Source organism: Rutidosis leptorrhynchoides, chromosome 5 (genome assembly GCF_046630445.1).
Source record: "Rutidosis leptorrhynchoides isolate AG116_Rl617_1_P2 chromosome 5, CSIRO_AGI_Rlap_v1, whole genome shotgun sequence".
In the NCBI taxonomy this organism is placed as follows: Eukaryota; Viridiplantae; Streptophyta; class Magnoliopsida; order Asterales; family Asteraceae; genus Rutidosis; species Rutidosis leptorrhynchoides.
The window spans coordinates 422,658,418-422,665,330 of NC_092337.1; the positions used below are offsets into that span (position 1 = coordinate 422,658,418).

Here is a 6,913-nt window from a genome sequence, read left to right on the forward strand (position 1 = left end):
ATTATTGACAAAATTGCTAAATTCGTCCCTGTGTTCATTCAATTTGGCCCAAACTAGAAAAATGAGCCCGCGCGATGCCGCGGGACCTTTGGGTTGCGTATTCATAGTTAACGGAGCGTGTTATAGGTGTGTATATGTATTGAATATAGTCCGAGGTATTGAGCGTTTTTTTTAAGTGTCCGTTTCGCGTATAGTTAGTCTGGTTGTGTTCGTAGGATTTTTTTGAGTTGAACGGTGGGCTCGTAAAAATTTAACTCGCACCGAGCGAGAAGATAGAGCCCGCTAAAAAGTTGGGTGGAGTTATTTTTTTTATTTTAATAAAATTGTATATTTACACTTTTTACCCCCGAGAAAATGTAAGTTTGAGGGGTCGTTGTGTAAATTGAGGCAAAGATGAGGGGCCGAATGCAGTGTGAACGGAAACGCAAAACTACATCACAAATACATTGAAACTACAAAAATTTGGTGGCTATTAGTGTATACTAGAAAAAGGAGCCCGCGCGATGCCGCGGGGCCTTTGGTTTGCGTATTCATAGTTAACGGGGCCTTTGGGTTGCGTATTCATAGTTAACGGAGCGTATTATAGGTGTGTATAAGTATTGAATATAGTCTGAGGTATTGGGCGTTTTTTTTTAAGTCTCCGTTTTGCGTATAGTTAGTCCCGTTGTGGTCGTAAGATTTTTTTGAGTTGAACGGTGGGTTCGGAAAAATTTAACTCGTACCGAGCGAGAAGATAGAGACCTCTAAAAATTCGGGTGGAATAAGTTTATTTTATTTTAGTAAAATTCTATATTTACACTTTTTTCTCCTTAAAAAATGTGAAATTGAGGGGTTGTTTTGTAAGTTGAGGTAAAAATGAGGGGCCGATTGCAGTGTGAACACAAATTTAAAACTACAATAGTATTAATATGCAGGGGTAAAATAATGGTTAATAGTCCCTTCCACTTATTTATATACACATAAATTGTCGTAATTTGTGTCACCTCCTCATTGGCCAACGGCCACCGTCAATAGTATCCAAAACTACTGCTGAAAACGTTTTATCCCATACGGATCCACCCGACCCAATCTTCACTGTTAATCCAAACACCATACCTCCTTCTCAAATGTTCTGGACTCTGCTTCTTTCTCTTCCTCCCTGCCTTCAAACTTTCTCTCCAATCTTCTACATGATGGGAAAATAATCACAACGGGCAATCTACAAAGCGGAAACAAACCCGTTTGACAAGCATTTCTCGATCCGTATGAACCCGTGAGGAAACTAACAAACAAGCTATATCAAAACCAACCCAAATCAGTCCCAATTTAGTACCAAATCAGCTAATAACAATAATCGAGCACACACAATACACACGAGAATTTTTACGTGGAAAACCTCTCAAAATCGAGAGTAAAAACCACGGGACCCGTAGGCCACTTAAATTCCACTATCACCAACAAGAGAGCAATACAATAAGTCTTCTCTAGATCAACTAGAGGCATACAACATCATCATACTCTTGAACAAGAACAATCAACAAGTATATGAAATAAATAAAGACAAAAGAGGAATAAATCACCCAAAAACTGCTCTCTGCTCCAGCAGCAATAACTCGACCTACAGGCCTTTTTAGACGAATTCAACGGTTGAAAACCTTGGCACTGATGTCAGGAAGACACAGCCCAAAAATGGTAAAGATTCAACGGTCGAATCTTCGGGGATCGAAGGTTTTTTGGACTGCTGCTCTCTTTTCTTGAACTCTTCTCTCTTAATGAACAAAGTGGCTGCAACTTGAGTATGTATATGCCTAATATGCAAGACCAAGTCAAACTTGCATATGGCCAAATTGTTGAGCTTTGGGCTTGGACTATAATATTCCTCATATTTGTAAAACTCATTAAAACCCAACACTACACTATACAACCGCATCTTCACACCCATTTTCCTCCGCTTTATTTGCACCCCGATGATTCCTTTTCGCTGAACAAATAATTAAATTAGGGTTATAATCGTTTGATTAATCTCTAGCATACCTCTACTCCTGATTAATCTCCCAAATTATCAAACTTCCGTCGCCGTTTATGGAAGCTGCAACCGTCGTCGCTGCTCGACGTCGCCGCGACCATGAACACAGTGGAAGAGGAAACACCGTCTCTCATCATCATCAACCTGTCGTCGCCGCTGCTCGACGCCGCCAACGTTGTCACAAATGCGCCGGCCATGACGATATCTGAAGAGGAAAGCCCGTCTTCATCATCATCATCATCAAAACATCTTTTAGGTATTTTATCATCTACTAATTTCAGCAACTTTAATGATCATTCTTTGTTTATTCGAAAAATTAAACATTATTTCTCTCTTTTTGTCTAACAAAAGTGTCAATCTCTTCCGTTTGTGTTTACTTATTTGTGTTGTTTATCTTATTGGTTGTGAAATAGTCAAAATTGGCATAATTTCAAGCAAAAATATGCAAAGGAAGTTTCTTTACAATTGTCTTTTAAAATGATTTGAAATTGTTAGTGACTCTGTGGAGTTGGCATTCAGTCGTTGAACATGGTATCCACTTTTGGTGCTGAATGAATGACGTTTAAATGATGTGCCCTTTGCCGACATTACCAACAATGCTTATGTTGCATACATCTCCCAAGTTGCATCCATAGCGGATTAGCGGTACATGTTTTCTTGCTCGATTTTAAACAAATATATGAGCCTTATATTGTTTTTTGAATTCTTTTTAACATTTTGATTGTCTTTGATTTTTTTCTAATGATATTTTGTTAAAGGGGTTAGAAAATATTGCATCTTATTCTTAAATACCAATAGTTTCGCCCGTATTTGCCATGGCGACTAGCACATCTGTTTTCACTTCTCATATTCAAATATCTATAATTTTTTAAAGGAAATTATGATTGAGATATATTGATTTGTTGTATTTGCAGACCATCCCTGATGCAGTTATTATCACTGTAGTGGCATCAAATGTAAGTTGCTGATTCGGATACATACTTTTGTCATGTGTGAGTGTTCTATGTCTCCAGGTAATAACAACACATCTTTGTATTCATTTACGTAGATTATTAAGTACTAACTACTAACTACTAACTACTAACTACTAACTACTAATAAAATAAAATAGAGTGTCGTAACTTTTATGTATTCGATTTATTTAACTGATTTAAGTTAATTCTTCGAATTTATGGGGTAGAGATATATAAACCCATATTGACTCAGATTGTATATATCTTTGGTTAAGTATTCTAAACGACGTATCTGTTTCTTACGTTTATATTGAATATAAATAAAGTATTTACTTTACATCAGTTAACTAGCTGTTATTTGTATTTATTTATGCCATCAGACTTTTGTTGACTGTGTTCAACTATTCAAAGTGACAGTTTTATCTTATATTTCTTGTAGGTCATGATTTCAGGGTCTTGCTGTCCCGGGTCATTCGTATGTTTAACGGTGATTGAAATATTTCTTCTTGGCCTTTTGTGTTTACTTCTGTTTCCTTTCGTCAATTGCATGCTTTTTTTATAATGGTTACTGATTTTGGTTTGCGATGGTGAATGGTTACTGATTTTTGGTTTGCGATGGTGAATTGTTTTGTTAGTTTGTTCTTTCACTTAGAAATGGCTAGGCAAAAAAAAAATAAAAAAATTTAACTGTAATGAGTATGTATCTGGTAAGGTTGATGATGGTAATGTTCTTGCCTTTGTGTGGAGTCCTTTGTCGTCGAGGCCAACGGCCTAGAGGAATGTAGTGCAGTACAACAATTATGTGAATCATGTTTCTTCTCAAGGGTCATCGGAAGTTGCATCTGCATCTGTGTCTCTCATTGGTTATGACAAATTAATGTCTTTACCTACACTTACTCACCCGCATCTTCCAAGCCAACAATCAGCAACTGGTATTGTTTCCTAACATTCTTGAATTCGGTTAGTTTTTTATCTTTTGATGTTTGTTTCTTCTTTTGGTAACTTTATTTTCTGTTACCGTGTGCTACCACAGTGGGAACACCCACTACTCAAACTGATAATGTTGTGCAACCTGATGCTGTGGCCGATCGAAGCCTATTGTCTTCTGAATCATTGGTTGTTCTTCGACGCGAAGGTGGATATTTGCAACTTTGAGCATTCAATGGCTCTCTGCCCATTTTGTGACTCCGCTGTTAGGTATCTGATGGATTTCGTATATAATCTTATGCATCTTGCTAATTGACTAGATGTATCTCAACGACATCGTTATCACGTTGATTATGTGGAACGAACCGGCAGTGAAGATTACACAAATCACTCAAGCAGCCAGTTATATTAAGCTGCGATGTAAGTTTTATTTACCCTTTTTATAAATTATCGAATAGATTTTTTGTAACAAGATACGTGAGTAGATTATTTTGTAGTTAGATAGATAGAATACTTTCATTTCAATATGTACAATCTAATTTAATATGCCATACTGATTTATCACCCTTTTTATGTTAAGCCGACTACTCAAATATTTTCACCCATAAACATTTTGAATAAAGAACATACACATGTTCAACTACTAAAACAAAAAGTCAAGAACTCATCTTTATCAATTGCCAAAACAATGAACATCATGCTCATAATGATTTAACAGTTATAAAGGTCAGACACAGGTACGAAGACCCGAATAAAGAGAAACTAAGAAACAGATTCCCGTTATCTCTGCTAATGACATAGAATCCTCAATACAATACATTTTTTGTTTTAGGTTGTCCAGCACATCGGCACACCATTTTTTTTGCAGAATTGGATCTTTGAGGTAAGATTCATCTTTTGAATATTAAAAAAACAAAAAACAAAACCTTTTCCGGTCTGTTTTAGTTTGAATTGTTTCTTTTTAACTTGAATTTTACAGTATATATATATATATATATATATATATATATATATATATATATATATAGTGGTAGGATCAAGAGGGAAGTAACCAATCGGGGGGAAGCAAAAACTTTTTTTCTTTTCGTTTTTTGAAAAAACTTTGTTCACGAACATTATAGATGGGATGAAAATATGAACATTTAGTAGAGACACTTTGTGATAAATGTTTTTATTTTGGCGGGAAAACGCTCGAAGAAGTAATATATAACAATTATCGTATTTTTCGAGCGTATGTTGAGGTTTTAGCTATTGGGGTTTAGATATTAGGGTTTATAGGGTTTAGATATTAGGGTTTAGAAATTTAGGGTTTAGGGTTTAGATTTAGGATTTAGATTGAGTTTTTAACACCATAAACCCAAAACACCAAACCCTAAACCCTAAACCCTAAACTCTAAATCGGGCTAAATTTTACTTCACAAAACATGAAGAAAAAAAACGTTCATATTCTTCATGAACAATAATATCTTGAATGTTATTTTTGTCGATCGTTTTCCCGCCTAAATAATAACATTCATCACGAAGTGTCTCTTCTAAATGTTCATATTTTTGTTTTTGTTTTTGTGTGATCTTGATGCCGAAAAAAAAAATTCCAAAAAAAACGAAAAAAAAAAAAAAAAAATTTGCTTCCCCCCGCTTCCCCCGATTGGTTACTTCCCCATTGATCCTGCCCCTATAGTGAAGTTACGAATTAGTCGATTGAAAGATATTACGATCTTTGATACAAATGATAACCTAGATCCTATTACAACCAAATGAACCGAACCATTGCACTAATTCTTACTTGTAAATGTAAAATAGAAGGATACTCACTTTGAATGATTGTGTTTGAACAGGGTGATTGGAATGATGCTGGAGGTCACACAAACTACAGGTATATTTTTGCAAATGCACTAACCTAAAAGTCTTCTTGAAACATTGATAATGTTTATCTTACACTTGGTATGTTAGTACTAAATCCATGAAGGAAGAGGGAGGATACGAGATCATTAAGAAAGCTATTGAGAAATTAGGTAAAAGGCACAAGGAACACATTGCGGCTTATGGTGAAGGCAACGAACGTAGGCTCACTGGTAAACACAAGACTGCTGACATCAACACTTTCAAATGGGGATGTTTCATTCCTAGCTATTTCGTCTTCACATTACCAAGGTTGTTTTAAACTTACGTCACCAAATTGTTATACATTGTTGTATTGAAAGACGTGACGTGATTATGCATTTTGTAGGGTGTTGCAAACCGTGGTGCGTCTATTCGTGTTGGAAGAGACACTGAGAAAGATGGGAAAGGTTACTTTGAGGACCGTAGGCCTGCGTCTAATATGGACCACTATGTTACTTCAATGATTGCTGAGACTATGATCCTGTTGTAAAACGGGTGTTGATGATCGACAAAGTTTGAAGCGTTATCGAGGGTGATTCGAGTTAGAATTTGGAAGCAATATATCCTGATTGTGTTTAATACAGTTTAAAGTAGGAGTTTACCAAAGGGAAGGGGTTTATATTTTGGTTCTGTTTTATTGTTTTTATTCTATCTATTTTTGGTGAAGTTTGCTACATATTGCATGGTTGATATCTACATCTCCCCATTGTGGTGTTGGTAATAACGATGGTAAAATCTGTTGTCAAATCTAATAACAATGTCAAGGATTGGTTTCATGTTATTTATTTATTTCTGTTGTCTACACCTCCCCATTGTGGTGTTGTCTAATAACAATATCAACTACATGGATAAAAAAAATTAAAAAAATACAAAGAACTTATATGTGAAAAGGACAAAACAACAACAGACGATTGATAGCGAATTCTTCACATTCTTATTGTTCTTTGACAACATTAAAACCAATGTTATTTTCAACAAATACCGTGGGATATCACCCAAAATTATGGAATCTTCAGGTAACACTAGAACAATATCACATATAGGTAAGCTAGCTCAAACTGACTCCCAACTTCAGGTAACCTAACTTAACATAAATATTATGATTATCCAATGCCTATTCCGCCGCAACGCGCGGACCTACAAACTA

General features: G+C 35.6%; 1 long non-coding RNA gene across 6 annotated transcripts; it reads left to right on the top strand.

Moving 5' to 3' along the window:
* Positions 1-1,899: 1,899 nt before the first annotated feature.
* Positions 1,900-6,526, top strand: LOC139847114 (uncharacterized). 6 transcript variants are annotated; one of them, XR_011759326.1, is made up of 10 exons: positions 1,900-2,261; positions 2,501-2,650; positions 2,920-3,018; positions 3,398-3,890; positions 3,992-4,093; positions 4,206-4,305; positions 4,718-4,768; positions 5,721-5,758; positions 5,836-6,036; positions 6,113-6,526. It is a non-coding gene; the product is annotated as an uncharacterized lncRNA (long non-coding RNA). The 6 variants fall into 6 exon arrangements; XR_011759327.1 differs by having other exon boundaries at positions 3,398-3,445; positions 3,671-3,890; positions 3,992-4,305; XR_011759328.1 differs by having other exon boundaries at positions 2,920-2,961; positions 3,398-3,445; positions 3,671-3,890; positions 3,992-4,305.
* The last annotated feature ends 387 nt before the right edge of the window (positions 6,527-6,913 follow it).